Source organism: Neoarius graeffei, chromosome 26 (genome assembly GCF_027579695.1).
Source record: "Neoarius graeffei isolate fNeoGra1 chromosome 26, fNeoGra1.pri, whole genome shotgun sequence".
NCBI classification, from domain to species: domain Eukaryota; kingdom Metazoa; phylum Chordata; class Actinopteri; order Siluriformes; family Ariidae; genus Neoarius; species Neoarius graeffei.
Window position 1 is genome coordinate 8414084 of NC_083594.1, and position 16262 is coordinate 8430345.

The following is a 16262-nucleotide window of genomic DNA, read 5'->3' on the forward strand; positions in this document are numbered from 1 at the left end:
AGTAATGGTGAATCCGGAAGAGAAGTGAAGAAGAAAGAGCAAGCAGGTTGGAATGGATGGATGGAGAAGAGGAAGATGTCAGGAGTGATTTGACACAGAAGGTTACCAGCAAGACTGAAAGTGGACAAGACAGTAGTAAGAGCAGCGATGTTGTACGGTTTGGAGACAAAAAGACAGGAGGCTGAACTGGAGGGAGCGGAGCTGAAGATGCTGAGATTCTCATTGTGAGTGACAAAGTTGGACAGGATTAGAAATGAGTATATTAGTAGGACGGCTTGGAGAGAAAGTGAGATAAGAGAGGTGAGATTGAGATGGTTTGGACACGTACAGAGAAGAGATCCAGGGTATATTGGGAAAAGATGGAAAAAGAATGCTGGAGATGGAGTTGCCAGGTAGAAGGAAACGAACAAGATGAGATTTATGGATGTGGTGAAGGAGGACATGAGGACGGTTGGTGCTACAGAGGAAGATATGGAGGACAGAAGGAGATTGAGGGACATTATCCGCTGTGGCGACCCCTGATGGTAACAGCTGGAAGAAAAAGAAGAAGATTCGAATATATTGTTTCTATCAAGTCTTGAACATTGAAAGGCACTTTTTTTCCCCCTGGGATCGAGTAGCCTGGCGCAGACCGTCTCTGTGGGCGGAGAAAGACGCCAGTCACCAATGCTTGTGGACATCTCTGGTTATGAGCCTGTCAGTGTTGAAAACATGTGGTTTATTTTGATATGGTTGATTGCCCCTTTGTCTGGCTATTTTGCGGTTGACGGTTATAGCGTTCTAACTCAATGCTGGACCAATTTTGGTTGTTTTTGTCCTGACTAAATATCCATACCCAGTCAAGTCAAGTCAAAGTCCCTTCCATGCCAGACTCTGGTCTTCCCAGGCAGTCTCCTATCCCAGTACTAACCAGCTCTTTGAGGCGTATGGGTGCGGCGCCAGTCTCCGTTTCCATAGCCCTTGGCCTTTTGCCAATACAGCTAGGGTTACAATGGGGGGCTGGTCCTCTGGTAACCGCGAGAGTTTGACTTCCCAACTCACATTTGTATTGCGTGCCTTGCCAGATGGTAATAGGTTCCACTTTTATGATGGTCTTCAGTATGACCCGACTGCGAGTAGAACTCACGATCTCCCAGTCGAGATGCGGACACGTTAACCACTAGGCCAACTCGCAGTCGTATCGTTTCTATCATAACACCTAATTCACAAGTACTTGTTCAGCACATACTGCACATAAATAGATTAAAAAAAAACGTGTCATTGTTTACGGTGATGTTTTCTGTGAGTTTATTTCACATTGATGGAAGAAGTCTCCAGTGTCAGTGCTTTGTAACACTCAGAGATAAGGCTGTCACTTTAAGTTTTTCGATTTTGAAACACAGGACTTTGTGCATTCTGTTCAATAATCTACAGTAACTAGTTTTAACAGTAACTTCTACCCTGATTGTTGTTGATTATTAGCTCATCCAGCTGACAGGTGATGAGCTCATGCCATCATGTGTTGCCCATCATCCATCTTTGATCATCCACATTTCACGAAAATCGCTTCTTCTCTCTCAATTCTTCACCGATTGTTATTCTTTTTGGCAGGCAGGTAGGTCTGCCTGGGGTGCATATACTCAAATTTGCATAATTGCAATTAATAATGAAGATATGGAGTAATTAATCAATCCCTAACAAGCAGTTTCCACACAAATCGCTTCTTCTCCCTCAATTCTTCACTGATTTTAATTCTTTTTGGCATGAAGGTAGGGGTACCTAGGACGCATATAACTTGTACCCAGATTTGCTTCATTACAATTATTAATGAAGTTATGGACTAATTAAGTCTTAATGTCTTGCAGTTCAACAAAAATCGCTTCTTCTCTGTCAATTCTTCATCGTTTTGGATTCTTTCTGGAAAATAGGTTGGTATTCCTTGGATGGATATAGCTTCTATATATATATATATATAGCTTGTGTATAGTGTATATAGCTTGCGACGTTTATTGTGCCCATAAGGTGGCCCACTTTAGATCATTCCTTCTGGACTAGATGGGACTGGAGTGAGGTACGCTGTCATTGACGGTCTCGTTTTCCTCTGACAGCATGCTCTGTTGTGTTTTATTCCTTACATATTATGTGTCTTTGTACTGAAGATCACTGAGAAACTCATTAAGAAATCAGCTCAGGCAGTGCCAGAATCTCTGGAATTGTAAAATATTTAGAAATTAAAATTTGGGCAATACTCGCGCAAATTAGTCCAATTTTCAGCTTTCTTTCAACTATTTCTTTTATCTGATGAATATATTCATCTGTGAATCAAAATATATTGTCCTCTCTGAAATTGTACTGTACATGAAAGCCATGTCTTCATACAGCATTTCTGAAATCTGTGCACGCTTTCTGCCCCCTGCTGGTGAGAAGTCTGTCCTGCATGCTGTAGAAGAGGATGTGCAGAGAGTACAGGGTGTATGTAAATAAGTACATTTCTCTGAGCATAGCCTTGAGCAGGAGAATAGCTTTCCATGCTGATGTCTGAAGCTTCCTTGCTGTTTGTAGAGGTGAAAGAGAGGGCAAGTGCTGCACATCCGCACTTTATTTCAACAGCGAAGTCTTACGGTCCACTACAGTCATTTCAGAGAATGGGCTTGATGGTGCTCATAAAGAGGACGGTTCAAATTGAAGGACCACTTTGTTGAGCATTGAGTTTCTTTCTGCTTTTCCTGGTGGGGCTCGTGGTGGCAGCAGGCTGAGAAGGTCAGTCTAGTCTTCTTTATCCACAGATACAGATCCTAACTCCTTCTGAAGGATCCCCAGACATCTCATCTCATCTCATTATCTCTAGCCGCTTTATCCTGTTCTACAGGGTCGCAGGCAAGCTGGAGCCTATCCCAGCTGACTATGGGCGAAAGGCGGGGTACACCCTGGACAAGTCGCCAGGTCATCACAGGGCGGATCCCCAGACATTCCCAGGTGAACTGTAAGGTGTAACTGCTTTAGCAGATCCAGGATCAGGTGCCAGAACCACATCAACTGGCTCCATGCAATTGGAAGGAATGCTTAATTTTTCAAAACAATCAATTCCTAGAGACGACCACGATTGGAATGTTTATAAATCTAGATTACATACTGTTAGAGGCATTTAGCAGATGCTCTTATCCAGAGTGATGTACAGCATACCCAGAGTAGCCTGGGGAGCAGTTGGGGGTTAGGTGCCTTGCCCAAGGGCACTTCAGCCGTTCCTGCTAGTCCAGGGAATTGACCCAACAACCTTTTGGTCCCAAAGCTGCTTCTCAAACCATTAGGCCATGGCTTCTTCCATGTGCAGCTTCCTTTATGAAGATTATGAAACTCTTCCTCATTTAAACCTCCTTTCAACCTTATCTTCTGTTCATTGCTCGCTATATTTTGGATTGTTGTTTCATTTATCATTTTGCTCCTGTAATTTTTACAGAAAGTCAAGGTGAGGCAACTGATTATAGCTGCCATAATATAAGTGATAACAGGAACCAACTCATTTTGCTAATGTTCCACAACATTGAAGTAACTTACAAACAGATAAAAAAGTATGTCGTCCTTCAATATAACATAATATACTTATTATACAGAAACACTTGTTTGCCTAGGAAATACACCACTCATGTTTTTCGTACAAGCTCCATCCAGGACATGGAGAACCAAAATTGTGACATAAATCTCTATATGTCACTCATGATAAAAGAAAATCACATGTTGGGTTGAAGATATGAAGTTTATCTTCTCATGTTGAAAGACTCGCATTTTTCATCTCATCTCATCTCATCTCATCTCATCTCATTATCTGTAGCCGCTTTATCCTGTTCTACAGGGTCGCAGGCAAGCTGGAGCCTATCCCAGCTGACTACGGGCGAAAGGCGGGGTACACCCTGGACAAGTCGCCAGGTCATCACAGGGCTGACACACAGACACAGACAACCATTCACACTGACTTGTCCAGGGTGTACCCCGCCTCTCGCCCATAGTCAGCTGGGATAGGCTCCAGCTTGCCTGCGACCCTGTAGAACAGGATAAAGCGGCTACAGATAATGAGATGAGATGAGAACCATTCACACTCACATTCACACCTACGGTCAATTTAGAGTCACCAATTAACCTAACCTGCATGTCTTTGGACTGTGGGGGAAACCGGAGCACCCAGAGGAAACCCACGCGGACACGGGGAGAACATGCAAACTCCGCACAGAAAGGTCCTTGCCGGCCACGGGGCTCGAACCCGGACCTTCTTACTGTGAGGCGACAGCGCTAACCACTACACCACCGTGCCGCCCAAGCCAGACAATATTATTATTATTATTATTATTATCCATGGGCGGCACGGTGGTGTAGTGGTTAGCGCTGTCGCCTCACAGCAAGAAGGTCCTGGGTTCGAGCCCCGTGGCCGGCGAGGGCCTTTCTGTGCGGAGTTTGCATGTTCTCCCCGTGTCCGCGTGGGTTTCCTCCGGGTGCTCCGGTTTCCCCCACAGTCCAAAGACATGCAGGTTAGGTTAACTGGTGACTCTAAATTGACCGTAGGTGTGAATGTGAGTGTGAATGGTTGTCTGTGTCTATGTGTCAGCCCTGTGATGACCTGGCGACTTGTCCAGGGTGTACCCCGCCTTTCGCCCGTAGTCAGCTGGGATAGGCTCCAGCTTGCCTGCGACCCTGTAGAACAGGATAAAGCGGCTAGAGATAATGAGATGAGATGAGATTATTATCCATACACATTCCTTTCAGATGTTCAACACGTCTTTCTCTTTCAAAATTCTCTCAAAATCTTCTATATTTAACGAAGCAAACCTGGCGGCCATGTTTGTTTACAAATTGTCACAGTCGCTCGCTAGCACGGAAGTTTTACATCTCCGACGTGTGACATCATGTCTTGACAACCATGCAATATCATGACCCATATTCAGCACTCATTCTCCACTGAGTAGAGTGACGTAATACACATAGGATAAGCGATATGCTAAGAATATTGCATGCTATCGAACCAAATGAAACCCGCTAGAAAGGAATAGAACATGTTTTTATGTGTATTTATAATAATTCAGTCTGATGACGTCACTCCCAGTGTTTTCCCGCTGATGAGATGCATGCTGTCAAAATGGCGAACCAGTTCAAAATTAAAATTCTTTTGATTGTGGTTTTTTTTTGTGGATGTGTCCAGATAATATAATATAAAGAATATTACACGGTGGCATGAAGATATGAAGTTTATCTTCTTGTGTTGAAAAATATACATTCACCACTCGAAGATAAACTTCATATCGTGTATTATTTTTTTCGCGGTGCGGTTTCCATCAAATCCTGCGCTCTGATTGGCTGGCAAGCAGGTCCGTATCCTACGATACGGACCCCAGTTATGGACCACGGTTACGGATCTCTGGCAACTCGCTCGTTCACAACAACAACATAGTAGCATTTTTTGTCAACATTTATCCTTTTTTATAAGAATTATTTATAATATTATCAAAAATCTTATAAATTTTTGCCAGCATTTCTCAGGAGAATAGCATTAATTTTACAGCATGGATAGCGATAATGACAGTCTTCACAGCGAAAGCGAGTTTTACGACCCTGAGGAAGAAGAAATAAAATAAAACATTTCAGGAGAAAGCTAAAAACCTGTAACTTGCTAACGCCGAGCAAAAACATGGCTGAATCCTGAATGATTCAATTTTGTATAAATAGGGGACTACATAGGCGGCAAAATGTAGTTTTTTTTCCTGCCATGGAAGTGCACTTGTATACCGAGGAGGAAGCACTTTGCATTACAGCCGTGAATGAGGATTCAAAATGGCGGCTCGGCTCGGTTTTCCCTTTCGGGCGCTCTCGTTTTCTGTTAGAATTTGGTAAAGAAAAAAATAAATACATTATTTACCAGCTTAAGGTCGGGCCGTATGGTGAAATACTGTGACCTCGGCCTTGAATACTGACCTCGGCCCAGAGGGCCTCGCTCAGTACTTTCAAGACCTCGGTCACGGTATTTCACGATACGGACCTCCCAGCTGGTAAATAACATATATATATTCTCTCTATATATATATAAACTGTTGCTAAATTGTTGTCGTATAAAAGGAATAAAACATTTTGTGATATTCTTTTATTGGAAAATAATCAGTGTTTGGATGGTAACTGTAACTCTGCTTCATCACAACATGCTATCATTCATAAACAGCACACCTCCAAGTGTTTTTTTGTTCTTATTGTATTTCATACAGGACTGGAACAATTTCAAAAATAACCAACATCAGTTTTATATCACTATATACTGTATGAATGGATGTGCAAGTCAAGGTATAAACCACAAACCATTAGCCAACATGATTTATGTTGGATATAGTTGGATCCAGTAGAGGGTGATGTAACACAGTGAGAGTCATCGTGTCATTGTTTAGCTCTACAAATTGAATATCCAGCACATGTAGAGGTTTATTTATTTATTTATTTATTTATTCCAGTGAGATCACTAATACATTTTGGTCTGATGTAAGAAATTACATGTATAGATGTGTGAAAGTTAATTATGCTTTCAACCTCAAAGATACGGTTGGATGAAGCACAAACTAAGACGTCCAAGGGTTTGATGGGATTTTGAACTGTAACTGTTCATTTTACAAATTCGTCTTAACGGTTGCTCTACATTCAGGAATATGAATCAAAATCGGATCTCTGAATTAGTCCTATTCGACTTTTTCTCAGTGAGACCCAGCTGGTACCAGTCCTGCTTAGTGAACACACAAATGGGACCAATCGAGCTTGGCATCTTTCCACTGAGGCTGGGTTTGATTGAGAGCTTCTGCAATCATTTCCATTCCTTCATCTACTTGACTTAAATCCAGAGTAAAGCACTCCTTAATGACTGAAGCAGGGTTTGCGCGTGTACCATACATGGACAGAAAATTCTTACTCAGCTTTTTTTGACTGTGTCCTGAAGGTTTTTTTTGTAATGAAACAATTTACGTACTACATTCAGGTCCAGTTTGTAATCATGTACAATTCGTTTATAAAAAAAAAGCCTCAATGAGGCTGTAGCTCATACCACTCATGCCACTGTTGTTGTGTGTGAGTTTGAAAGCCGATCAATCCTGTGCATACATGTCAACCTATACGGAATGTCCGTATTTTATACGGATTTGATTCAATAAACGTAGTTTACGGGCGTACAAATAAAGTTATATGGATTCTTTAAAAAAACTTCAATATTTATTTAGATCTATAATCAATTCCCATGATGATAAAAGAGCGCATAACATTTACAAACGTACTGTACACCACAGAAAGCACTGACAGCCAGTAAAGAGTCTTATGAAATCGCGCGTTATTTTGTGGTAGCGAGACTTCGTTCCACTTTTGATCATGCGCACACCGCATTGCGAGAATCCCGCCAACCAGGAAGTAGCATTTTGTTTGAAAAGCGTATTTCCACCTGAGCGACTTTCACTAGCGACTGAAAAGATTCTGAATGGGCACTCCGGCAAGATCAACACAGACACTTGCTGTGACATGCAGCCTAGTGAGGTATTGGTGCAGAGTGCTAAAAAAGCTGTCATGGAGTACAATTCAGAACATTAGAGTGACACTGTGTTTTTGTCGAACATTGGAGCTTTGTATTCATTCTGAAGGTTTATTGTTATTAATATTGAATAAAAAGTAACTGGGATATATCATTGTTAATTATCATTCAAATTTTAGGTGAATTATTTTAATTTGCATCTTATACGGATTTTATAAGGGAAATACGGATTTTATAAGGGAAATACGAATTTTGGAGGTTGGTTATACAGGTTTGATTGACCAAAGGTTGACATGTATGCCTGTGGGAGGAGGAGTGATTTTTGTGAACTTGCGTATGACCAACTGCAAGTTGGCCTAGTGGTTAGCGTCTCCTCTTGACCAGGAGATTGTGAGTTCTACTCGTGGTTGGGTCATACCAAAGACAATCATAAAAATGGTACCTATTGCCATGTGGCAAGGCACACTGCAATACAGATGTGAGTGGGGAAGTCAAACTCTCGTGGTTACCAAAGGACTGTAACCCTAGCTGTATAGGCGAGAGGCTGAGGGCTATCGAAACGGAGATCGGTGCCACACCCATATGCCTGAAAGAGTTGGTTAGCACTGGGACAGGAGAATGCCTGGGAAGACCAGATTCTGGCGAGAGAGGGATTTTGGCTTGACTTGCATATGATCCCTGTGTAGCCACATCCATGTTAGGCGGCGCCACCTAGTGAACAACTCTTGTTATGTCTTTAGAGTCTTCTGGGTGAGTTTCAGTGAAGCAATTTACGAACAGTAGTGTTTTGGTGTGACGAGTCACCCAAAATTTTCAAACGTTCATAAAATGTTAAATATGACACGTGGCGCTACCATCTTAACAACTGTTATACACCAACCTGGGAAACATTCCATATGAGTTTGATCGAAATCTGATCACTCCTGTAGGAGGAGTAACGATTTTTGTGAAATTGCACATGACTCCTCTGTCGCCTCATCCATGGCAGGTGGCGCCACCTGGTGAACAATTCTTGTTGGACTATGTCTTTAGAGTCTTCTGGGTGAGTTTCAGTGAAAACGTCCCAGCAGTTTACGAAGAGTAGCATTTAATGTGACGAGTCACCCAAAAATTTTGTATGTGAGTTTGATTGAAAGCCGATCAATCCTGTAGGAGGTGTAGCGATTTTTGTAAATTGTGAATGGACCTAATGTGTATAATGGACCTAATCTATACCTAATGTGCAGTTATCTTTATTAACAAGCTCATCCGTATTGATACACTCTATTTAATGTGTCTCATTAGGATGTGTATTCACGTAAAACAAACCACAGGGGACCGGAAATACTCGTAGTGGGGGGTATTGGGTAGGAATAAAAGCCTACTTTTATTTTATATCATATTTCAATAAATCAATATCAGTTTCATTTCATTCATTCTTCATCTTAACATTGGCATTGTGACACGGGATGTTTGTGTCACTTGTAATACTGAAGGAACGTCAGTGGAAACAAACTTGCAAGAAATGTCATCACAGTAAAGGTGCACAAACTTTTGCACCCAACTCTATACTGCGCATGCAAAGAGACAGCATTGTGTTTGTGTACACATGGAGTTCTGTTTTGTGGTAATTAGAGCTCAGGGGAGTCCATCTGTTCGCCTGCAGCATGTCTATCTGCGCAAAACGCCAATCAGCAGTGCACTTCAGGAAACAAGCAGCTTTTGGTGGTTGGTCTGAAAGTAAAGAAGAGCTGATCCAAGATCAGATCGAGTGGATGCTTCAAGAGTTTTATTGAAAGTGAAAAGAATACAATCAGGATTTTTTTTTTTTTTAACTCTAGACGTTTTCGTGGGTGGCAGTACTTTTGAAACTGATATTTTGCAAGCTGAAATTCAACAACAGAGCATCGTCATAGGTTTAAGCTCAACATATCATGTATTGCATGTTATTGGTTTTATAATATGATTCGTTTTGGATTTCAGTTATTATTCAGCTGCTTTGAGAGTGACCTGAAAACCACCAGTCACTTCCTCTAGGCATGACATACCGGTAGATGAAGTGATTTTCTTCAGTGGTCATGAAGATTTGTTTATTAACTCGCCAATGTCCTGCCTACCAAATGAAATAAAGTAGGGGAGAGTCGGGTACAATGAGACGAAAAAATTACACTACCGTTCAAAAGTTTGGGGTCACTTTGAAATTTCCTTATTTTTGAAAGAAAAGCACTGTTCTTTTCAATGAAGATCACTTTAAACTAATCAGAAATCCACTCTATACATTGCTAATGTGGTAAATGACTATTCTAGCTGCAAATGTCTGGTTTTTGGTGCAATATCTCCATAGGTGTATAGAGGCCCATTTCCAGCAACTCTCACTCCAGTGTTCTAATGGTACAATGTGTTTGCTCATTGCCTCAGAAGGCTAATGGATGATTAGAAAACCCTTGTACAATCATGTTAGCACAGCTGAAAACAGTTGAGCTCTTTAGAGAAGCTATAAAACTGACCTTCCTTTGAGCAGATTGAGTTTCTGGAGCATCACATTTGTGGGGTCGATTAAATGCTCAAAATGGCCAGAAAAATGTCTCGACTATATTTTCTATTCGTTTTACAACTTATGGTGGTAAATAAAAGTTTGACTTTTCATGGAAAACACAAAACTGTCTGGGTGACTCCAAACTTTTGAACGGTAGTGTACATATTATGAGAGCAAAGCACTGTAACTTATGCCACATAATAAATGGGTGGTCTCCTTCATTATAGGGCATGGCTACTTGCTTTGTTCTTGCACAGTTAGATTCAAGAAAACGTTTTTAAAAACCTGCAAACTGTCTCATTGTACAACCCCGATTCCCAAAAAGTTGGGACAAAGTACAAATTGTAAATAAAAACGGAATGCAATGATGTGGAAGTTTCAAAATTCCATATTTTATTCAGAATAGAACATAGATGACATATCAAATGTTTAAACTGAGAAAATGTATCATTTAAAGAGAAAAATTAGGTGATTTTAAATTTCATGACAACAACACATCTCAAAAAAGTTGGGACAAGGCCATGTTTCCCACTGTGAGACATCCCCTTTTCTCTTTACAACAGTCTGTAAACGTCTGGGGACTGAGGAGACAAGTTGCTCAAGTTTAGGGATAGGAATGTTAACCCATTCTTGTCTAATGTAGGATTCTAGTTGCTCAACTGTCTTAGGTCTTTTTTGTCCGATCTTCCGTTTTATGATGCACCAAATGTTTTCTATGGGTGAAAGATCTGGACTGCAGGCTGGCCAGTTCAGTACCCGGACCCTTCTTCTACGCAGCCATGATGCTGTAATTGATGCAGTATGTGGTTTGGCATTGTCATGTTGGAAAATGCAAGGTCTTCCCTGAAAGAGACGTCGTCTGGATGGGAGCATATGTTGCTCTAGAACCTGGATATACCTTTCAGCATTGATGGTGTCTTTCCAGATGTGTAAGCTGCCCATGCCACACGCACTAATGCAACCTCATACCATCAGAGATGCAGGCTTCTGAACTGAGTGCTGATAACAACTTGGGTCGTCCTTCTCCTCTTTAGTCCGAATGACACGGCGTCCCTGATTTCCATAAAGAACTTCAAATTTTGATTCGTCTGACCACAGAACAGTTTTCCACTTTGCCACAGTCCATTTTAAATGAGCCTTGGCCCAGAGAAGACGTCTGCGCTTCTGGATCATGTTTAGATACGGCTTCTTCTTTGAACTATAGAGTTTTAGCTGGCAACGGCGGATGGCACAGTGAATTGTGTTCACAGATAATGTTCTCTGGAAATATTCCTGAGCCCATTTTGTGATTTCCAATACAGAAGCATGCCTGTATGTGATGCAGTGCCGTATAAGGGCCCGAAGATCACGGGCACCCAGTATGGTTTTCCGGCCTTGACCCTTACGCACAGAGATTCTTCCAGATTCTCTGAATCTTTTGATGATATTATGCACTGTAGATGATGATATGTTCAAACTCTTTGCAATTTTACACTGTCGAACTCCTTTCTGATATTGCTCCACTATTTGTTGGTGCAGAATTAGGGGGATTGGTGATCCTCTTCCCATCTTTACTTCTGAGAGCCGCTGCCACTCCAAGATGCTCTTTTTATACCCAGTCATGTTAATGACCTATTGCCAATTGACCTAATGAGTTGCAATTTGGTCCTTCAGCTGTTCCTTTTTTGTACCTTTAACTTTTCCAGCCTCTTATTGCCCCTGTCCCAACTTTTTTGAGATGTGTTGCTGTCATGAAATTTCAAATGAGTCAATATTTGGCATGAAATTTCAAAATGTCTCACTTTCGACATTTGATATGTTGTCTATGTTCTATTGTGAATACAATATCAGTTTTTGAGTTTTGTAAATTATTGCATTCCATTTTTATTTACAATTTGTACTTTGTCCCAACTTTTTTGGAATCGGGGTTGTACCTCATGGCTGGGGCACATTGAGACGTCCAATATATGCCATAATTTTTATGCAGAAATACTTAATCAATCTAATGAAAACTCTCAGAAAGGCAAAAATTAAATGCAACAGACTATTATCTACTTCAAAGTAATGATTTATTTAAAAAAATTAACTTTCAAAACAAAACAAACTTGCAATTAGGTTAACTAACAAAAACTCTTTGTCATTTCTGACATGGAAAAATAACGTCCAAAATACTGCAAAGTTTCTTGCACACTAATTTTTGATACCAGTAATTAAAGATGATCAGCAATAGAACAGTTTGGCAATCTTTCTGTATTAATGCACAGCTTTGTAGAAATGACACGCTGTTAATCTAACGAATTTCAATACTGCCAAATTCAACCTCAAAGGAGGAGTATGATTGCTGCCTTTTAGTGCTGCCAAAGAATTTAGGCTGAGGTAATATCATCCTGATTACTCCTTCCTCAACAACCTCTATCTTAGGGACATTTGGAAGCACAAATTTTCCAAGCATTTTTTCACTTGGTTTGAGAAAACTGATCTCATAATCCTGACCATCACCCTTGTTTTTCAACACCTTTCCAATGTAATAGACTTTCCTCTCCTTGTCAGTTGTGAATTCTGTCAGCACATCGTCTTGGACTTCACCAGTAAACTCTTTTTCTGGATCAAACTTTCTGAAGTCTTCGCTGTATTCCTCGCTATCATCAAGAATTGGCTCTTCACTGGCGTTTGAGTCAGAGTCAGATGGAGCGCTGGAGATACGTAACGTCCTGGTCTCCAGGAAACAGCTTTCATTTAGCTTGGCATTCCTTCACTTTGGCTCTTTTCTCCTTCATGGTGTGTGGTGTAGATTTGGACCTCTTCAAAGCAAGAATCTCTTTTTCTGGTGTGTCTGTAGCAATCATGCTTTTGCCTTTAGCACGAGACTTTGTGTTCTCCTTTCTCACGGGAGCCTTAAAGGACGTTGCCCTAGATAAACTGCATCCTTCTGGTGTGCGGAGAGACAGCCTTGGATGTCGTTTCATAAAACCCGTGTACCAGTCTATACCAGCAGCTTCTTCATCGGCCCATTTCTCTGGACACTTGATTTCGTTGACCTTGGCCATTTCATATGCAAGGTGTCAACACTCGAGACTTGTCAATCCGTAGTACAGTGCTCAGCGTAAATGAGTACACCCCCTTTGAAAAGTAACATTTTAAACAATATCTCAATGAACACAATTTCCAAAATGTTGACAAGACAAAGTTTAATATAACATCTGTTTAACTTATAACATGAAAGTAAGGTTAATAATATAACTTAGATTACACATTTTTCAGTTTTACTCAAATTAGGGTGGTGCAAAAATGAGTACACCCCACAACAAAAACTACTACATCTAGTACTTCGTATGGCCTCCATGATTTTTAATGACAGCACCAAGTCTTCTAGGCATGGAATGAACAAGTTGGCGACATTTTGCAGCATCAATCTTTTTCCATTCTTCAACAATGATCTCTTTTAGTGACTGGATGCTGGATGGAGAGTGATGCTCAACTTGTCTCTTCAGAATTCCCCAAAGAAAATCATTTCTTTCCACCACAAAGGTGAAGGCTACAAGAAGATCAGCAAAGCTTTACTTATCAGTCAGAATACTGTAGCAAAAGTGGTACAAAGATTTAAGAAAGATGGAACTGCAACCATCTCACAGAGACGTCCAGGTCGTCCACGGAAGTTAACACCTCGACAGGAGCGTCTTCTGATGAGAAAGGTTGAAGAAAATCAGCATGCAAGTTCACTGCAGTTATCTAAAGAAGTAGAAAGCCAAACTGGGGTGACTATTTCCCGTGTTGCAATACAGCGTACACTGCAGAGGAATGGCATGCATGGATGCCGTCCATGAAAGAAGCCTCTCCTAAAGCCCAGGCACAAAAAAGCCCACCTAGAGTTTGCCAGGGCCCATGCTGACAAAACTGAAGACTACTGGGACTCTATACTCTGGAGTGATGAGACCAAGATGAATGTTTTTGGAACTGATGGCTTCAAAACTGTATGGCGTCGCAAAGGTGAGGAATACAAAGAAAAATGCCTGGTGCCTACAGTGAGACATGGTGGTGGCAGTGTCCTTATGTGGGGCTGCATGAGTGCTGCTGGTGTCGGGGAGCTGCATTTCATTGATGGCATCATGAATTCACAGATGTATTGCTCTATACTGAAAGAGAAGATGCTACCATCACTCCGTGCCCTTGGTCGTCGTGCACTTTTCCAACATGACTAAACACACATCTAAGGCCACTGTTGGATTTCTGAAGAAGAACAGGGTGAAAGTGATTCAGTGGCCAAGTATGTCTCCTGATCTGAACCCAATCGAACACCTATGGGGAATTCTGAAGAGACAAGTTGAGCATCACTCTCCATCCAGCATCCAGTCACTAAAAGAGGTCGTTGTTGAAGAATGGAAAAAGATTGATGTTGCAAAATGTCGCCAACTTGTTCATTCCATGCCTAGAAGACTTGGTGCTGTCATTAAAAATCATGGAGGCCATACAAAGCACCACCCTAATTTGAGTAAAACTGAAAAATGTGTAATCTAAGTTATACTATTAACCTTACTTTTTCACGTTATAAGTTAAACAGATGTTATATTAAACTTTGTCTTGTCAACATTTTGGAAATTGTTTGTGTTCATTGAGATATTGTTTAAAATGTTACTTTTCAAAGGGGGTGTACTCATTTACGCTGAGCGCTGTATATCTTCGAGGCAGTTATGATATACTCAGCTAATGAGGCTTCTTGATCTTTTGTGAAAACTTGCCGACAAGCATAGTTAGGGCACATTCGAACCACCTGTCCAGGATGCTAGGTTTTTTTTTTTCTTTACATACCTGGAATTGAGAATATCAGCATAAGTGATTCAAAAGCTTTCCAAATATTGTTCTATTGACAAAGTATCCTAAAATCAAAAATTCAGGCTGTAACTTTCATGGGTGAAATTTGAAAAAAAAGATCACAATAGTTATAAGCTGAAATTTTATAGAGTATGATAGTAATTTGTTCATATTTGTTCCTACCTGGCCAGTGTTTGGAATGAGAGACCTTTTTGCTCTGCTGCCTTCCGCAGGCTCATGCCATTTTCAACAAGCTGTACAGCCTCTTTCATTATTTCTGCACGAAATGAACCTCGAGTTGTTTTTTGTTGTCGATTCCTCATGACTTTCAAGTTCCCTGCAAAAATGTAATATTAATGTGAATTATTCATATTATTAATCAGCTTTCCATCTACTTTTATCTTCAGAAAAGAAAATCCGGGAATATTTCCATAATTGCCTATTATATAAAAGAAAACTCTATTTCATATTTGATTGGGGTACAGTGAGACGGTCTGGGGCACTATGAGACAACTTTGTCTCATTGTGCCCCACACCATGTGATCAACTTCAAAATGGCTGCTTCACAAAATGTGTCACCAACAAGGCAAACTGTTGTTTTAGCTTTTGTTACAAATATTTTAGTTCCTTCAACAGCACCTGTAACTCTGGCAATTCCCTTTTATTTCCTAGATATTCTACACAAGACAGAAGTTGGAAATTTTACTTTTGGACGTGAAAATCGGCAAAATTTCACCCACCTTCCTTAGATGCTGGCCACTTCCTTGTAGTTTGGCAAAGAGAGGGACAGGAGTAACTCTTATCTTATGAGGTAGATGGCAGCACGACAGCACCTGTGATTCTGGCCAAAAAGACAACGTCTCATTCTGCCCCCTGTCTCAATGTGCCCCACTCTCCTCTAGCTGTCATTAAAAGACGGGGTTGCTAATTACAGCATGTTCTTTTATATTTATTGTCATGATATAACTGATGGTGCTGACATTCACTGAGCTAATAAAGATTCCATGAAGGTGTCAAATATGTTTATCACACAGGATTTTATTTGCTTTTATCCCACAGTGTCGTTGAGTTCTAAATGATGTTTCGTTGATGAGAAGGTGCTCACTAATTTTCTATAACAGCAGCTCTGACTGTAATTCAAATCACAGGTTTGTATTGATGCACTCATTTTAATATGTTGTGACTTACTATCTCATAATTGGGCGGCATGGTGGTGTAGTGGTTAGCACTGTCACCTCACAGCAAGAAGGTTCTGGGTTCGAGCCCAGTGGCCAATGGGGGGCTTTCTGTGTGGAGTTTGCGTGTTCTTCCCATGTCTGTGTGGGTTTCCTCCGGGTGCTCTGGTTTTCCTTACAGTCCAAAGACATGCGGTTAGGGTGTGTGTGAGTGTGCCAAAAGGAACTGGCCACTCTCCTGCTGCAGTTCTGACCAAGTCAACCAAAC

At 41.0% G+C, this 16262-nt stretch overlaps 1 long non-coding RNA gene across 1 annotated transcript; it reads right to left on the minus strand.

Annotated features, from left to right (window-relative positions):
- Nucleotides 1-14658: 14658 nt before the first annotated feature.
- LOC132874379 (uncharacterized) lies at nucleotides 14659-15604 on the minus strand. The gene is made up of 3 exons (XR_009651650.1): nucleotides 15560-15604; nucleotides 15003-15156; nucleotides 14659-14816 (listed from the first exon to the last, which is right to left on the minus strand). It is a non-coding gene; the product is annotated as an uncharacterized LOC132874379 (long non-coding RNA).
- Between the last annotated feature and the right edge of the window lie 658 nt (nucleotides 15605-16262).